This window comes from Lithobates pipiens, unplaced genomic scaffold, assembly GCF_037356315.1.
Source record: "Lithobates pipiens isolate NorthernLeopardFrog02 unplaced genomic scaffold, aLitPip1_a1.2 Scaffold_22, whole genome shotgun sequence".
Lineage (NCBI taxonomy): Eukaryota > Metazoa > Chordata > Amphibia > Anura > Ranidae > Lithobates > Lithobates pipiens.
Window position 1 is genome coordinate 183,014,336 of NW_027507784.1, and position 17,281 is coordinate 183,031,616.

The 17,281-nt window shown below is 44.1% G+C and overlaps 1 protein-coding gene and 1 pseudogene across 1 annotated transcript in view; both read left to right on the top strand.

Moving 5' to 3' along the window:
• The window catches only part of FBXL18 (F-box and leucine rich repeat protein 18), a 263,250-nt gene that overhangs the window by 49,104 nt on the left and 196,865 nt on the right, over positions 1-17,281 (top strand). The gene's annotated exons all lie outside the window — the stretch shown is intronic.
• Positions 8,465-8,583, top strand: LOC143925882 (5S ribosomal RNA; annotated as a pseudogene).

The window sequence follows — 17,281 nt, forward strand, 5'->3', positions numbered from 1 at the left end:
ATCGCTGTAAATGGCCAATCACAGCGCGATCGGCATGTCCAATGAAAGATGATCTCATATGTAAACATATGAGATCATCTCTCATCGCCGGCTCTCCCTCCTCACACACAGACAGCGTGTGAGGAGGGAGAGATGAACCGCTGAGAGATGCAGCGGTTAGTGGGGGAAAAAAAATGATAAAAATAAAAAAATGAAAATATAGTGCCCACCTGTCGTCAGTGCCACATAGTGCCATCTGTCATCAGTGTCACGTGTCATCAATGCCAGGTATCAGTGCCATCTATCATGAGTGCCACATATTGGTGCCATGTGTCATCAGTGTCTCATGTCATTTTCCTGGTGCTCCAGGGCCTTCAAAAGTGTAATAGGTAGTCAACAAGTTAGATGTGTAATTTATGCTCCTAGAACACGTGACGGTGCTCCCTGCACGTTGGGCCTCTCTTAGTGGCCAGGCTGTGAAAAAGTTCCACACATGTGGTATCGTAATACTCGGGAGTAGCAGTATTTATTTTGGGGCATTATTTGTGGTATACACATGCCAAGTGAGAGAAATAGCCTATTACAATGACAATTTTGTGGAAAAAAAAAATAAAAATCCTTATTTTGCAACGAATTGTGGGAAAAAATGACAACATCAAAAAGCTCACCATTCCTCTTACTAAATACCTTGGAATGTCTACTTTCAAAAAGGGGGTATTTGTACTTTCCTGGCTTGTTTGGGTCGCAAGAAATGGGATAGGCCATCAGTACATCAGATGTGATCAACATGATTTACTCTAGAAATTTCACACAGACCAAATAATATCCACTAATTTGGGTTATTTTTACCAAAGATATGTAGCAGTATAAATTGTGGCCAAAATTTATGAAGAAAAATTAATAATAATTTGCAAAATTTTATTACAGAAACAAAGAAAAATGCCAGAGTGCTTTCACACTGGGCAGTGTGCTTGCGGGACGTTAGAAAAAGTCCTGCAAGCAGCATCTTTTGGGCGGTCTGGGGAGCGCTGTATACAATGCTCCCAAAACGCCCCTGCCCCTGCCCATTGCAATGAAGTGCCTGAAAAGCACTTTTTTTTCATTTATAGCGCAAAAAATAAAAAACCCAGAGGTGATCAAGTACCACCAAATGAAAGCTCTATTTGTATAAAAAAAAGACAAAAAAATTAATTTGGGTACTGTAACGATATCGCGTCCAAGACAGGAGATATTGTAACTAGTTGCCATGCTGTTTGGAACGCAGCCATGACAGCTTGACTACCTTGTAAACTTACAGAAGAATCTGAACTCCCCCCCCTCCCTGTCTTAGGAATCCAAAGCTTTAAAAAATCTTCAAAAGGAAAGAGAGGTTATCTCAGCAGAGAAAGCAGAACCAGGCTAGGTCAATAAACAAGGCTCAAGTTGCCTGGTGTTCTGCCGTATAGTGTCCGGCCATGAAATGCGCAGTACGGAGCAGACGAAGCTTCGGAAAATCTCCGAAGCTGAACGGCGCCTGCGCCGTGAGTGGAGGTGATAGCCCCACCATCCAAGCGGACATAGGGTTGTGAATTTTAGAGGGCCCCTCGCAGGCGAGCTTCGCTCGCCACGCTTCGCTCGCCACGCTTCGGGCTCGGCCTCGCTGCGCTCGGCTCTTTTTTATTCCTACTCTATGTCCACTTGGATAGTGGGGATAGAACCTGGACTCACGGCGCAGGCGCCGTTTATCCTCGGCTATTTTCGGAATCTGTGTTGCTGTGTACTGCGCATGCGCAGTACGCAGCGGACACTATCCGATGGAGGACGTTATTTGACAAGACACCGGTAAGATATTCCGGCCTGTCGTAAAACTGTCACTTTCTCCAGAGAACCAACAGATACCCGTCGGAAATTCCTCATACTACATAGAGTCCAGACAGGTTAGTAAAGTTTTGAAACTTCAACGTTTTTTATAACTTTCAAAGCAATCATAGCACAACCATAATATGGATATATTTAGTTTCCTCAGATAATTTCTAACATTTCAAGTCCAGACACCCCTATGTCAGGTCATATGGGAAGCCACTGGGACCCCTTACTCCTCCTAGGTAACCCTGAAATGGGAAACCTGTCATGTCTGGACTTGTTTTGTAGCAAATATCATGCTGATCACTAAAATGGATATCTGCAGTCTATCAACAGTAGAGAGACAGAGATATGAATATGTATCACAAAGTGTACCTGGGACAGGGTCATGAGTGTAGACACCTCCCAGCAACCAACCCCTAAACAAGATGACCAGACGATTGGTCACTGGTCGCTGTCAACACCCCCTTTGATTTGACAGAAAAGAGGAGAGGCCAAGGCAATGGTCAGTTCTCCTTTTACCATCCAAGCAAGAACATCTGCCAAGTTTGAGAACCGATTACCTTTGATCGAACTCTGATTAACTCTCGGACATTAATTGCAAGTATTCTTCCTTCCCAATTCTACCTCATTTCTTTGTGGCTGTATATTGTCTTTTTTTTTTTTAAACATCCTTGTTCTGTAAATGTTTTATTGGCACCAACCTAGACCTTTTCATAATAAACACTTATGTTGAAAAGTGTTAACCTTGTCTTTAAAGCTCTTGATGCAAACTATAAACGAACCTGTCTCTTAAAAGGGCGCTACTGTGGTAGAGTAAGGCACTGAGCAGACCTGTTTGTGGTGGCAGTGTGTGTTGCAGGCGCTTATTCTAAACTTATAATTGGTATTGCTAAAATTACGAGTCCCCCCGGCTCTGTCTTTTAAACAGGGGTGGTGGCAGTTAAAGGGTTAATTGTGTAATTAGCCCAGTGACAATCGCTCTCAGGCTGCCCGCACCTAGATTGTGGTCCCGCAAGCTGGAAAATCTTTGTGCTGGGTGCAGCTGAGTGTGGCATTGTTACGTAAGTGACAGCGGGGTGTGAGGTTGGCCGGTCCTTTGTCGCCAGTTAGCGAGGAGGGCAGGGATCTGACACCCGCGTTGGTCACAGGTACAGTGTTACATGACTAATTGTCATTCAAAGTGTCAGAGCACCGAAAGATGAAAATTGGTCTGGGCAGGAGGGGATTTTACGTGCCCAGTTGTCAAGTGGTTAATGAAACATCCAGGTTCTAAAATCCTGGATTTCTCCCTTGTGCTCCATTGAATGTATTGCAAAGCAGATGGGGGGGGGGGGGGGGGGCGCAGCACGTTACCGGGGGTGTGTGTAAGCAGTCGGCACTGGACTGCTTCCATCTGACAGGCAGGAGTCGGCTTGTCAGATTTACACACAACCCCGGTGGCAGAGTGTGTCTGTACGATGCATGGACCTGACAGCGAGAGGATTAAAATCTCAAAGGTTAGCCAGGGATTGATTATTTGCAGTTAGTGAGTGAAATGCATTCCATTGCAGCTGTCAGAAGAGTGTTTTGCACTTCTTGTGCCTGTTCTCTACTGTTTCCCCCTGAGACTATTGTTACTCGTAAACCACTCCTCTAACCGACTTCATCATTCGCTTTGCTTTCTGTGCTAGTAAAAAAATTAATAAAAGATGAGTACAATATATTACAGTTTATCAATCCGTAGGTGAAGTGGTTGCATTAGTTTTTTTTTTTTTTTTTTTTTTACAGTAGACATTCTTTCCTTCTCATCTGGTGATCATGCTAGTAATGTACTAAGACCCCTTTTCACACTAGCACTAAAGCGCTTCCCATTTTAGCAGCACTTTAGAGCTGTTTAAGTGGCACTTTTTGGAAGCTAGCGTTAAAAATGTCCATGTTGCTGCGCTTCTGAAGTGCTTTTCAGGCACTTCATTGCAATGGGCAGGGGTGTTTTGGGAGTGTTGTATACAGCGCTCCCCAGACCGCCCAAAAGATGCTGCTTGCAGGACTTTTTCTAACGTCCCGCAAGCACACCGCCCAGTGTGAAAGCACTCTGGCTTTCACATTCAGGCAGCATGGGAGGCAGTTTTCAGGAGCTTTACAGGCGCTATTTCTAGTGCCTCAGTGTGAAATGGTCATTAAGGGGTAAAACCTTCTGGGGCTAAAGTGGTTAATCAGCTAGAGAAGTGTTTTTTTTTCTTTTTCTTTTGGGGATAAAGGATTTACATGCATAGAAGCACCCCTATCAGTATTAAATGGTTTGTCTCTATCTCTCTTATTAACACCTTTGCTGGACAGCTTGTTTTTTTTAAAGGAAGTTGAAAAATACCAGGCTTACTGTCTGGATCACCAGGTGAAAATATAGAGGAAAAAAGCCTGAAAAATAAAAGCCCTCACATCTAAAAACTGTTGAGCTGCAATTTATTAAATTGTGGGTCTTTTTTGGAGGCCTATGCTAGCTCTCCGATTTGGGATAAATAACCTCCTGTGGATACTGGCACACAAAAGGTCATATAGGAAACCCAATCATATCTCCTATTAAGACATGGCACCAGACACCCTAATACATTATGATTCACCCTTACAATCATTTATGGGCCACCTTTTTCTCTTTTGGCATTTCTAAACCACTGTCCTTTTATGCAGTGAATGAAAAACAACCTTATCACCTTCTATAAAATTTGCTGGGTTACTTTTACACTTTGCCTATTCGAAAGAAAAATATCATATCCTACCCAGGAAATATTCTGTTGCCTAGAAATTAAACACTTTATATCTGCATTCCAAAAACCAAAAGGTACTCTGGCTCCCTTTTTACCTCTGCCACATGCCTCTCCAATCCTCAGGCTTTAGACTTTAACTCTCTTCTGTACTCCCACTCTGACTACCCCTTTCTCACATATGTAACAAAATGGGAACAAGAGATCCTGCAGTCTGACATAGGAGGATTGGATCCATCTAAAGAAAATGCTTAGGCTGACTGCAGGATCTCCTGTTCCCATTTTGTTTGAATCTCGACCGGTTCGGCTGAGATTCAAACTGTGTATGGCTGGCTGAATTTTACCAAGTTGCTCAATCAGGCTGACGGATTTCACTTGAGATTATTGCTAGCCCTGACTCCCAACAACCATCGACGCATCAGAAACAGCGGCTGGGGTGCCAACCTCGCTGGATTCCAAGGACCGGTAAGTGTCCTAATAAGTCAACAGCTACAGTATGTGTAGCTGCTGACTTAATTTGGGGGGGAGGGGACACCCCTTTATGGGGCAGTACAGCCCTCTGCACATATAGCTGCATATGGTGGGATGTGTCATATATTCAAAACATATAGCATTAGGCAAAGCAATACCATATGAACCGTGAGTGATACTTTTCTATAGAAATCCAGGCAAATGTCTCCTGATGCATATCTATGCAGCAAAAAGGGACAATTGCAAAAGCCTGGAAATCCTCCACATTGTCCTTCATAGAACTCAAATGATGCTGCCTAAGTGTAATGCACTCAAATCTTAGGCCCCTTCCACACAAGGTGTGCTGGGTTGGAGTCTGCTTGCTCAGTAGGGGAGCTGTCTTATGCGTGATCAGATGTAAATAGGCCACCTGTCTGTTTACACATGACTGCCACCTGATCTGATTTACCAGACGAATGGGGAATGGATAACCAACCTCCTTTTTTTAGCAGATCGGATCAGGTATAGGCCACTCCATAAGGAGACTGGAGGGTCCGGTCTGCTCTGCCTTAAAAAAAAAAAAACATACAGGCGGACCCAATCGGTCTGCTAGTGTGAAAGGGGCCTTACTGCTTCTGTTTAGCATTACCTACCTATATGACAGAATTGATAAATATCTCCCATTCCCTTAAGGTGGCAATACTGGTAGGTTAATTTGTGGTTGGATGGGTGTGAAAGGTTCTCTGTGTTAGCATTGATTTCTTCTCACCTGTGTGTGCGTGTGTGTGGTGTATGAATAAGTATAAACCATATACCAAATCATATAGCATGTGTTTTTGCCTTTTTTCCATTCCTTCTGTTCACTCCTTCATGTCCCTAAATTGCAATATCTGTTGCAATAATCTCTTTCCTCTATACCAGGGATAGGCAACCTGGGGCCCTCGAGCTGTTTTAGAACTACAAGTTATTCCCATCATGCTTCTGGGAATAATTGTAACTGCCAGCTTTGCAGTGCCTCGTGGGAAATGTAGTTCCACAACAGCAGGAGGGCCCCGGGTTGCTACCCCTGCTCTATACCATCCCCTTGTCAGGATCTGAATCTGAACCCAGGACGTCTATTCCTTCTGGCAGTAGATCTTCTTACTGTGCCACCTGAAATGCTGGAAAGCTCCCTTTTGGACAACCTTACTTTCTACCTTGTCTTTGCACTTCCTGTTTGCCAGATTATTGTGATCTTCTCCAGCAAAAATCTTGCTCCTGTCGTCTGTATCTGCACTAGCACTGGCTGCTTACCTTGACTACACTTTCGCTCTATCCTAACCGGCAACCACTTTTCTTATCGTACATCGGGGGACACAGAGCCATGGTAGTTACTATGTGGTTTAAAGGCCACCTTCAGGTGATGGACACAGGCACGCCCCAAGATAAAAAGTGCACTCCCTATATAACCCCTCCTACTACTGGGAGTATCTCAGTTTTTACGCCAGTGTCTAAGGTGTTGGTCACGAGTATAGATGTGCTGTGCTGAGCTCCACTGGAGCAATCCTTTCTGGGGCTAGCCATTCAAAGTGTCTTTTAGGAAAATGGAACCATTCAAATTCGGCCTAAGACCCTCAGACTGAGGAACTAGAGGCAGGAGAAGACGATTCCCTCAGGGGACCATGGTGAGGCTGATCACTCCTCTTCTGAGGTGTCAATTATGGGAGAGTCAGCTTTCACTATCTGTAACATGGTACAATTTCTTGCTGAATGATCCGCTCCACATTTATGTACCCTTAACTGAGTGTTTGGGTTCGCTAAAGCCTCTTCAAGCTGTGCATGCTTTTTCCTGACCATTCTTTATTGGGAATGTTTTTTTTTTGTATCTGGAGGATCACCCAGATAAGCATTATTTTCCATTCTAAAAAGTTTTCACACTTTATCCTATGATAGAGAAAATTCACTAAGCGGGGTATATCAGCAATTAAAGCAACTATATCCTTTGTGAGTAAGCTTGAATTGTCCGGCAGACATTACTCAAATGCTTAGGGATCCAATGGATAAAAGGTTGGAATTCCTATTTAAAAAAAAAAAAGGAAAACCCTTTTTTTCTCTGGCAGGTTGAGTGTCTTAGCCTATGTTGACAAGAATTAGTTGAGAATCCAGTTTTAACAGGTATTTAAGGTTATCCTGCTCAGCATGTCCAGGAGGCAGCTTTATGGTTGCAATAGTTGCTATGACAGATTACGCCTTCGCTAAGCATCATGCGAGAAGCTCCTGGCTAGTCTTCCCTTTTTGCAGTAAGACAGCTATCTGGGGATATTTTTTATATAGCCAAAGAATTTCTAGCAAAAGAAAGATACCCCTTCGCCTTTTTAAGTGAAGGAATAATGGTATTTTTTATTTCAAAGTTCCTTCTTCTGTGCCAGGGACATCAGCCTCCAGGCAGTCATGACAGCCTCTGCTGTCAGTTTCAAAGGGTAATCCTTTTGTTCCTGGGGTTAACCCTGAGAAGTCTTGAGGGAGGAAGCCTACAAGATACTGTAGCCCCCTTATGAGGAGGTACCCCCGCTTGCTCAATAGGGAGAATTCTTCTACAGTTCTCAGGGATCTGGCAGAATGAATATCAAGATGAATGCGGGACTTCCTCAATGGCTCCAACATACAAACTGGAGTTCCAAGAGTTTCCGTCTCCTCGTTTTTTCTCAGATCAAACTTTCCTAAGGATCCAGAGAAAAATAAATCTTTCTCTCTAGCATTGGATCATCTTTTGGCAAAAGGTGTCCATGGTGGCCCCATGTAAGAGCAGAGATTGGGATTTGGTTAAATCCAAATGGACATTCTAGATCTCAAAAATCTAAAATTCAATTGCTGAATATAATCTCCCCCTTTTTACATGAAGATGCATATCTCCATATGCCTATTTCCTCGCTCACTAGTAATATTTTATTTTTTTCAAAGTGGAAAATCTTCTTTTCAACGTGTAGCTCTGCTTTCCAATCTAGCTGCTACACCTTGAGTACAAAGTTCTGGCTCCTTTTCTAGCCAGAATGAGGGCCCAAGGCATAACAATTATGGTTTACCTAGTCGATCTGTTCTTGTTAAACCATTCGGTAGCCCACTTTGACCAAAAGTATGGTCACCACATTCGACTACCTGGAATATCTAGGCCACATTCTCAACCTAGGAGGAATCTTCTTTAAAACATGAAGAAAATACTTGGGTCTAATCATAGGTACACCCAGAAAAGGGTATGCAAACCCCAGGCTAAGATCAGCACTATAAAGGACTGATCTAGGTAGTCGAAGCAAGATGGTTTTTCTCCTATTCAACTTTGCGTTGTCAGGAAAGATGGTGGCTTCATTCGAGGCCCTTCTTTATGCTCAATTTCATTCTAGACTGCTGCAAAGCAGTATCCTATCGGCTTGAAACAGAGAATTCAAGCTCTATATTCCCAATGTGTCAGACTCAAAGCCTACGGCCACATCACCCTGATAGCGCTCGATTTCATCCGATCTTGGAGGCTAAGCAGGGCCAGGCCTGGTTAGTACCCAGATGAAAGACCACTTGGAAATACCAGGTGCTGTAGGCTGAGTGCGCCGGAGCCTGAGTTTATGGTTAACATCTAAAAATTTGCAAAGGGGAAAATCCTTCTTTCAGTTACCTGGGAAATAGTATCAACATATGCCAACCTTTTTTTGTTTAGATTGGGGGACAGTCCTGAAAGAGGCAGCTGTCCAAGAGAAGTGGCCTAGATCAGAAATGGCCTTGCCCATTAACAGAACACTTGGTTCTGAGGGCCTGAACATTCAGTTTAAGGTATTATCCTGCTAGGAGTCAATACGTTTATGCCACAGCAATGGCCTATATTAATCACTAAGGGGGCACAAAAAGTTGTGCGGCCCAGAGAAAGGTGAATCTTATTCTATCTTGGGAAGAAAACAATGTACTTTGCCTATTGGCAGTTTAATTCTAGGAATAGAAAATTGGCAGGCGGACTACTTGAATCACCAGCAGTTTTTCCTGGGAGAATGGTTCCTTCACCCCGATATCTTCCTGTCAATATGTCAAGGATGGGGGATCCCAGACATAGATCTGTTTTGCGTCCAGGATCAACAAAAAAGATTGACAACTTTGTGTCTAGAACAAAGGATCCGCTAGCATGCTGAACAGATGCCTTGCTATTCCCGTGGAATCGGTTCTCACTGATTTGTGCATTCCCTTCTTCACAGTATCAAGCAGGAAGGGAAGTTGTTGATTCTTGTGACCCCCCAGCAGGGTCCAGGAAATCTTGGTATGCAGAGATCGTAGAGATGGCAGTAGAGAACCCATGGACCCTCCCTTCATGGCCAGATTGTCTCTCGCAAATTCCAAAGTTCCATCCTACTTTACAAACACTAAATTTAATGGTTTGCCTATTGAGACCCACAATCTGAAGATACCTGGGCTGTCAGGTTCGGTAGTTTTCTACCTTGGTTTATGCAGAGCCAGCCTCCATGGTTATATTATGGAGTCTTGGAAACGTATGTCTCCTGGTGTGAAACCAGGAGCTGCACCCCAGGAAATAAGTCTAGGTAGAGTCCTTGATTTTTTTTTTTTTTTTTTTTTCTGCAGATGGGGTGAGAAATAAAGCTGGCCTTGAGTGCTTTCTAAGGACAGGTCTCAGCCTTATCGGTATTATATCAACAACCACTTCGCATTCTTTGGTCCATAACTTTAGTCTGGGGGTAACTTGGCTTAATCTCCGGTTAAGTAACCCCTGAAACCTTTTTTGGACCGATACAACATATTCCCTTGGTCCTTTTTTGACAAGGAAAGTTTTTTTCTGGTAACCATATCTTCTGCAAGAAGGGTATCAGTATTGGCTGTTCTTTCTTGTAAAGAGCCATATTTTTCTGGTTCACAAGGATGAGGTAGTATTGCGTCCTCATCCTAACTTTTTACCAAAGGGAGTATCAGGTTTTTATCTAAACCAGGATCTTGTTCTACTGTCCTTTTTCCAGAACCCTGTTCTTTGGAAGAAAAATCACCAATTTTTTTTGATGTGGTGAGAGAAGTCAATGTCTGCGATTGGTGAAAGGCGATTGCTCAGATTCGGAAAATGGATGTTTTTATTCGTGTTGTCTGAAAGTCCTAAAGGAGGACAGGCAGCATTGAAATCTACTATTCTAAATGGATTTGACTAGTAATCGTTCAAGCTCATGGTTAAAGAGGTGGATTCCACCCTCTCAAATAAAAACGCACTCCTCTAGGGCTGTTAGTGCTTCCTGGGCAGTGCATCACCAAGCCTTCATGGCTCAAATCTGTAAGGCCACAACTTGGTCTTCAGATTATACACCCTGTTCCAAATTATTATGCCATTATTATGATATTTTTCTCATTTACCTAAATAATTGATGTAAACAGTCAGCATAATTCTCATGTTATCATCTATTCAAGTGGTTGTAAACCATTACAGACCACTTTAATCTACAGGAAAGCCTAGATTAAGGCTTACCTGTATGTGCTTGAAATATCTCTTAGACCTACACGGTCTAGGAGATATTTGATAATTGCTGTACGGCGATTTCTTTTGTGCATGTGCTGGCATTGGAAAGGGCGCACTATGCTGTTTCTAGCTCGGGTCATGCCGTGACTGGCTGCTCCCGCGACTCTGGCCAGTCACAGAGCCGGAGTTCATGGCCCCAGAAGGAAGAGGGATGAAGAATGGGCGCTCGCTGCTAGCGAGGAAGACTGGGACATCCCGTGCTTCCCCTGCAGGTAAGTGTCACAAAATGGGCTACTATGCGATGCATAGTAGCCCATTATGCTTTACCTTTGCAGGGAAATGATGAGGAAGTAAAACCCATCAAGGTTTACTTCCTCTTTAACAGTACAATTCAAATTTTATTGAACAAACCTCCTAATGATACGTTTTATTTTTTCAAAATAAAAAAACTTACAATGCACTGTTCCAAATTATTACACACAGTTAATTTTAAAACACTTTATAGGTTGTAAAGACATGAAAATTGTCATTTGTTGTGTTTGCAGCATATTTACTGAAATCAAGCTATTTCAATCAAACTTTGAACAACTTTTTAAACATTTTAACAAGTCACGTTACATTTTAACATAGGATCCGTTATTTGATAGCAGCTTCACAAGTCTTGCATCTATTGAACTTGTGCATTTTTTAGACAGTTTCTGCTTGAATTTGTTTTCAAGATGTCAGAATAGCCTCCCAGAGCTGCTGTTTGGATTTAAACTGCCTCCCACCCTCATAGATCTTTTGCATGAGGATGCTCCAAAGGTTCTCAAGAGGATTGAGGGCAGGGGAGGATGGAGGCCACACCATGACTTTCTCGCCCTTTATCCCCATAGCAACCATTGGTGCAGAGGTATTCTTTGCAGCATGAGATGGTGCATTGTCATGCATGAAGATGATTTTATTACGGAATGCATAGTTCTTCCTTCTGTACCAGGGAAGGAAGTGGTCCGTCAGGAACTCCACATACTTTGCAGAGGTCATCTTTACACCTTCTGGGACCCCAAAGGAGCCAACCAGCTCTCTTCCCATGATTCCGGCCCAAAACTTGACTCCACCACCACCTAGCTGACGTCGCACCTTTCTTGGAAAAGGGTGGCCGTCCACCAACCATCCACTACTCCATCCATCTGGTCCATCCAGGGTTGCACACTTCATGTATTTTTCTGCCCAATGCAGCAGTTTCTGCTTGTGAGCATTGGTTAGTGGTGGCCGAATGGAAGGTTTATGCACAGTTGCAAGACTCTGAAGGACTCTACACCTTGATGTCTGAGGGACTCCAAGGGCACCAGCAGCTTCAAATATCTGTTTGCTGCTATTTAATGGTGTTTTAGCAGCTGCTGTCTTGATCCGATTGATTGGGTTTGGCAGAAATCTTCCTCAGTGTGCCCCCACCCCAAAGCACCTTGTCCCCATGTTGATGAGGACAAGGGCCTCTTCCCGATAGCCCTGGCCGTTGTCGAGGTCTGCAGGCAGCAGGCTTATCGGAATCCAGGAGCCCCCTTTAATAAGGGGGCCCCGATCCCGGCCCCCCACCCTATGTGAATGAGTAAAGGATACTTCGTACCCCTACCCATTCACCTGGGGGAAAAAGTGTCAATAAAAAAAACACAACAGTTTTTTAAAAGTAATTTATTAATCAGCTTTGGGGGTCTTCTTCCGACGTCGGGAGTCTTCTTCCAACTTCTCTGCTCTGTCCAGCCTCTTCTCCCGGTGTCCGGCCTCTTCTCCCGCTCTCCGGCGTCTTCTCCCGGGCTCCTCTGCTGTCTTCTTGGAGCTCTTTTACTAGCGGAGGTGCCCGGTCTCCTCCATCCTCTGTCCTTCTTCCTTCTTCCTTCTTCCCTCTTCTCTCTTCTTTCTTCTTCTGATGTTGACACGGCGCCGTCTTCCGCTGTACTGGCTTGTGTGACGACTTGTATAGGTATAGGGCGTGGTCACCAGCATGCCCCGGGACGTGACGTCATAAAGGGGCGGCGTCACCATGTGACATCACCCGGTGACCACACTCTATACCTATATGAGTCGCCGTGCACGTCGCACAAGCCAGTACAGCGGAAGACAGCGCCGTTTCAACATCGGAAGAAGAGGGAAGAAGGACAGAGGACGGAGGAGACCGGCCTCCTCCACTAGTAAAAGAGCTCCAAGAAGACAGCGGAGGAACCTGGAAGTAGACACCGGACACCGGGAGAATAGGCTGAACAGAGCGGAGAAGTCAGAAGAAGACCCCCGGAGCTGATTAATTACTTTTAAAACTTGTGTTGTGTTTTTTTTATTGACACTTTTTCCCCAGGTGAATGGGTAGGGGTACAAAGTACCCCCTTACTCATTCACATAGTGTGGTGGGCCAGGATCTGGGGACCCCCTTATTAAAGGGGGCTCCCAGATTCCGATAAGCCCCCCCACCCGCAGACCTCGACAACCAACGGCCAGGGCTCTAGGGAAGAGGCCCTTGTCCTCATCAACATGGGGACAAGGTGCTTTGGGGTGGGGGGGCTGCAGGGCGCCCCCCTTCCCCCAAAGCACTAACCCCCCCATGTTGAGGGCATGCAGCCTGGTACGGTCCAGGGGGGGGGGGCGCTCCCTCATCCCTACCCCCTTCCTGACCGGCCAGGCTTCGGATAAGGGTCTGGTATGGACCTTGTGGGGGGGACCCCCACGCCGCTTTTTTTGGCGTAGGGGGGTTCCCCTTAAAATCCATACTAGACCTAAGGGCCTGGTATACTCCCGGAGGGGGAACCCATGAGGTGTGTTTTTTTTTTTTTTTTTTTTTTTTATTTGGCGTGGAGTTCCCCCTTGAGACCTCACTCTCTGATTGGCCACGGCCAAAGTCGCCTGGCCTGGGGCGACTTAAAGTCGCGTTGTAAGTCGCCCCGAGTCGTGTTGACAAGTCGTGTCCAAGTTGCCTACAAAAGTCGCGTTGGAAGTCGTGTTGCCCCTGTGTAAACCGACTCTCAGTCGTTTTTCCTTTTAATTGGGCACACCTGGCAATCTAATTATCACAGGTGTTCGAGATTGTTTTCAGTGATCAAAAGAGCCCTGAGACACAATGCCATCCATGAGTTAAACGGAAAAACAAAATATTTATTTAATCTTTGTGACACTGAAATAGAATTTGCATTATAATTTGGAACAGTGTGTACATTTACCAGATTCTATCAAATAGATGTAACGGGTCATGAGGCTATCGCCCTTGGACACAGGGTTCCACAGGCTGCAGTATTAGCCCTCTAGTCTCTTATTGCCCTACTTTTTGTTGTCTCCCTCCCTTCAGTTGACATTGCTATGGGACATCCCACATAGTAACTACTATGGCTCTGTGTCCCGTGATGTACAATAAGAAAATAGGATTTTTAAAACGGCTTACCTGTAAAATCCTTTTCTTTGAAGTACTTTACGGGACACAGAAGTCCCTCCCTTCTTTGGTATACACGTGTATTGCTTTGCTACAAAACTGAGATACTCCCAGTAATGGGAGGGGTTATATAAGGAGTGCACTTTTTCTCTTGGGGCGTGCCAGTGTCCATCACCTGAAGGTGGCCTATAACTCACATAGTAACTACTATGGCTCTGTGTCCCCTGCTGTACTTCAAAGAAAAGGATTTTACAGGTAAGCTGTTTTAAAAATCCTATTTGTTACTAAACTTTGGATTGTTTACCGACTATGCTTCTGCTTGATCCCCATCTGCTACCAGATGCCGGTTTGCTCACCTCCTTTAGGGTCAATCCTGAGGATTGCAATCTGGCACTAACATGCAATGAAACCCATCTCCACCATCCGGAGCTCTGGTGAAGACTGGTTAGTGCTTGGACCCCATGCCTCAGGTGATCCTGCATCACCCACCAAGGGGGACCTGCTTATGCATTTATCCTGTTGGTTTCTGTAGGTACCTTTCCACTGTTGTAGCTACTGGCCTCCAAGCCTGAGCCCTGACCGTAACATCACTTCTGAGTACAGCCATATGTCTGTACATTCCTTGTTTTTTATTTACATTTGCCCTGTGCAAAACTGCACCAGTTGTGTAAGCAGCAGTGAGTAGAAAATGTGGAAAAGGTAGTTTTAAAGAGGAAGTAAACCTTGATGGGTTTACTTCCTCTTTGATTCCCTGCAAAGGTAAAGCATAATGGACTACTATGCATCGCATAGTAGTCCATTATGTGTCCCTTACCTGACACAGGAGCCAGCGAAGTCACCGCTGTCTCCTGTAGTCCGGAGCATCCATCTTCTCGGTGGGTCTCGCTGCTCTGCCGATGTCATTCGCGCCATATTGTCGTTGACAGCGGCGTGCTCAGTGCGCCTGCACGCCGCTGTCTATGGCACATGCGCCGTAGACAGCGGTGCCTGTCTTTCAGCAAATTATCTCCTAAACCGTGTAGGTTTAGGAGATATTTCTTGGACCTACGGGTAAGCCTTAATCTAGGCTTACCTGTAGGTCAAAGTTGGTTGTAAGGGCCGGTTCACACAGGGGGCGATGCGAGGCGACACCGACTTGCCTCGCCGCGACCTGCCGCGACCTCAGCGGCGACTTGCAAATGACTTCTGTATAGAAGTCAATGCAAGTTGCCCCGAGGTCGCCCAAAAGTAGTACAGGAACCTTTTTTCTGAGTCGGAGCGACTCGAGTCGCTCCTCTCAGAACGGTTCCATTGTACAGAACGGATCGACTTGTCAGATCGCGGCATGGCAAGTCGTGTCGCCCCCTGTGTGAACCGGCCCTAAGGGTTTACAACCACTTTAAAGACAGATGCAGCTGAAGGAGACAGGAGCTGGCAAAGCGATGGATGGTAGGGGGGGAGAGTAGTGCTAATTGATAGAATGGTGACTGTTGGGAAATTTCAGCAGAAGTATTTGGCTGTCCTCCAGGTTGAATAAAGGATGCACATTTTCAGCTGTAGCAATTTAAATAAATCCACTCCAGACAAAAATTGTAAGGAAACTTGCGTATGGACTAGGTGAAATTACTGTTGGTATTTTTTATCTTAAGTTGCAGCAGCACATGCAGTAAATTTATAAAATTCATTCACTGTAGATGACAGCAACATCCTGTTATCAACGGAAAGGGATGTGGGAGGATGCAATGCTGATAAAAAGATATACTAAAGTGTTCCCCAACTCATATGCCTAATTTATGATCTAAATTATAACTGCCACAAATTTCCAATAAAATTGTTTGTTTTTGCCTAACATTTAAAATATAGTCTTAGCTCTAATTGAGTTGTGAATGAAGAGATCAGTTTGATGTAATTTGTGGATTGTGGTAAAATTTAAAAGCCTTGAAATGACTTTATGAATGTACTGTACATGGACATTGATTTGCTTATTATATATGCAGACTCTCCTTTATAAATATCTACTACACAACACATGTATAGTCTTATTGCCATTTATCTAGTAGTGAATTAAAAAAAAAATATCAGTTTGATGTAATTATTCTTATCAATGTATAGTAATATATTAAAAGCCTTGGATTTATACAGTGCTGTAAATACGTTTTTGCCCCCTTCCTTATATATATATATATATATATATATATATATATATATATATATATATATATATATATATATATATATATATATATATATAAATTTTTTTCATATTTGTCACACATAAATGATTCAGATCATCAAACAAATGTTAGTATTGCACAAAGATAACCCTAGTAAATACAAAATGCAGTTTTTAAATGATCTGGGGGGGGGGGGGAGAGCGGTGGGGATGTACTTCCAGATTGCGATAAGTCATCCTTCCCAACGCTCCCACCACCACTGAGCCAGGGTTTTGCGAAAGGGGCAATTGTCCTCCTCCCTGATCCCCCCTCCATGTTGAGGGCATGTGGCCACCAGGTATGGTTCCATTTCCTAGCCTGCCGGGCTGCATGCTCAGAACGAAGGGTCTTGTTCTCCCAAAATCAATGCCAAACCTGAAGGGCCTGGTATGGATTGCGGTCAATGGGGACCCCAAGCTGTGTTTTAGTTATTTATTTATATATATTTATAATATATATTTAGGTGTATGTGTGTGTGTGTGTGTGTGTGTACATATATAAGCCAGCCTTTCTTTTGTTTACATTCTGTTAGTGGGAAATTTTGACTTACGGAAAATGAATCATGGTTGTTAAGGATGCAGCAGGTGCTGGCTGCTTAACCAGCTATTCCAGCAATTTTGCCAGTTCTGCATAGGTGACATTATACCACATGGAACTGTATTTGGTGAACCCTGTAATGTGTGACTGTCGGCTTTAGTCCAGATTTTCTGAATGAGGATATACGTTGGGTTTGTTTTTTCAAAGACCAGAGATTTAAGCTGTGGCGGAACCGCTTGGCACCCCGACTAGGTGCTTCCTTCTGCCAAACCGTACTTCCTGCCCTCCAAACTGCTGCAAGCAGACCGAGAGCTAATACCAGCATTTTTTACCACAATCATCATACACAGGCAAGATGTGAGGTAAAATCCAAAGGAATGACGGTTTATTGAAACTCCGACACATACATTATACCCCACAGGAGGCTATTCCCCCCTCCTTATCATTTTACGCTTACTTTACAAACTGTACACAGGAACACAATCAACATAGCCAAACAAAAGCCAACATTTACTGTACTATAAATTTTAAGTTAAAAAACTACCTATCTGGGTGACTCGGTGCCCAACCAGACTATTAGACACCAAGCCCCTCCACCCTGGATTCAAAGTACATTACACATTATCATAAACGTAAACATTCCACAATGGTTGGATAACAAGGTACAGTGTAATATCAATCA